Here is a 2,170-nt window from a genome sequence, read left to right on the forward strand (position 1 = left end):
GTGGGCAAGCTTTAGCATTACCATTGCATAAACCAACTTTCTCTATCAGAAAAAGAAGGTTTTCAGCATAAGAGGGCTAGCATTCTCCTCATTTGCTTAGTTGCTCTAACAAAGTGTTACTGCTCACAGATGGACTAAACTAAGCATCTTGTGCCTAGAAGCTCTAACATAACTTCATGAGCATAAAACTCCAAACACACTCAAATCTGTCTTCTGCATTGCAAATAACATTTCATTTCACTTGTTAGAGACATCTTTCATGTGGGCAAGCTTTAGTCTAAACACTGCATAGACTAACTTTCCATAAAAGAAAAAGTAGGTTTTCAGCATCTGTGGTCTTGAATTCTCTTCATTTGCTTAGTTGCACTAACAAAGTGTTACTGTTCACAGATGGACTAAACTAAGCTTCTTGTGCCTAGAAGCGCTAACATAACTCCATGAGCTTAAAACTCCAAACACACTAAGATCTGTCTTCTGTAAAGTAAATAACATTTAATTTCACATGCCAGAAACTTCTTTCATGTTGGCAAGCTTTAGCATTAACATTGGATAAACCAACTTTCTCTGATTTTTTATAAAAAAAAAATTCACCCATTGCCCCCTAGTGCCTATATGAAGGAACTACATAACACATCAGAATTACAAATCTATATTCAACAACTTATGGTCATGGTCAACAACAACAATTACTGTCACTGCGCTACAGTCTGCAGCGAGGACACTCTCGAGTGGACTCGACGGTTGCAGGAAGAGGTATGTGTAAGAGATAACAATTACAACTTCTACAAAGAAACCAAACAAATAATTCAGTGTTTATATCAGTACAGATTAGGAGGTAGCTTGCTAACCATTCGAGCCAATAACATTGGTTAAGTTGGGGTGAGCTGGTTGCTCGTTCGGTTGAGTGTTTACAGTCGATTATAATGCGGGCAGCAATGTAGGCCTATGTGTATTTAGAAGTGAAGTGAAGTGACATGTGGCCAAGTATGGTGACCCATACGCGGAATTAGTGCTCTGCATTTATCCCATCCAAAGTGCACACACACAGCAGTAAACACACACACACACACCGTGAACACACACCCGGAGCAGTGGGCAGCCATTTTTTACTGCGGCGCCCGGGGAGCAGTTGGGGGTTCGGTGCCTTGCTCAAGGGTACCTCAGTCGTGGTATTGAAGGTGGGAGAGAGCGCTGTACATTCACTCCCCCCACCAACAAAATCCCTACCTTTGGGTTACGCGCCCGAGTCTCTAACCATTAGGCCACGACTTCCACCTTTTTACTTGGGTGTATGATTGCAGAGTCGTGGCGTTTGGCGTTCATGGATGTTGGCGCACCAGTGTGTTCATTACGTGAGGAAATTGTTTTTCTCTTGGTGGGTATGGGTAGCTCTTTTATTTTATTTTTTTTTTTTTTTGTGATGTTATGAGGTAAAACATTTTTTCATTTGAAAAAACATCAGTTGTCTCCTTGATCAGCGGAGCATGCCGGGTATTGCAAATCTAATGTGACCGGCTGTGTCCGCAGCGGTCTGGGCAGCGCTGTTGTTTCGCCCTGCTACTTTCATCAATGTGTTGGGCTCCTTCTGATGATTTTGAATGACTGCTTCGTCCTATAGAGCTCCGGAGGTTGATGTCATGCACTCTAAACTCCACCATTTTGGCAGGCAATCAGGAGAGCGCTAGATCGGCTGTAGCATTGGTATCGACAGTTGTACAACAATTTAAAACCAGACTACTTAGACCTTACAAACCTTACTATTTCAACATGGTGGACAGCTGCTGTGCGCCAGGATGCCAGAACAGGCAAGGGAAAGCTAGGGTTGCCATACGGGACGTCCCGTATATTGGGTTTAATTTATATGTCCCGTACGTGACCTCCCTTGGCCTGTTTCTTGCCCCCTCACACAGTATTCGTTAAGTAAATCAGAAAATCCTGAACATAACTGTTTGAGGAAGGCTGCAGAATCCTCTGCTGGCTGGTCGGTCCCGCTTCACAATTAAGTGGCGCTTGCGCTAACACCAATTCCGTCCGTGTAGTCTATCTTATTCGTAAAACACACAAAATGACCAATAAAAAAAGTGTCAAGCACCAAAAGCAGCCCATATTAAACCTATAATTCAATTCAAGTTTATTTGTACAGCGCTTTTCATGATACAAATCATTGCAA

Source organism: Sinocyclocheilus rhinocerous, unplaced genomic scaffold (assembly GCF_001515625.1).
Source record: "Sinocyclocheilus rhinocerous isolate Xijiao unplaced genomic scaffold, SAMN03320098_v1.1 scaffold5795, whole genome shotgun sequence".
In the NCBI taxonomy this organism is placed as follows: domain Eukaryota; kingdom Metazoa; phylum Chordata; class Actinopteri; order Cypriniformes; family Cyprinidae; genus Sinocyclocheilus; species Sinocyclocheilus rhinocerous.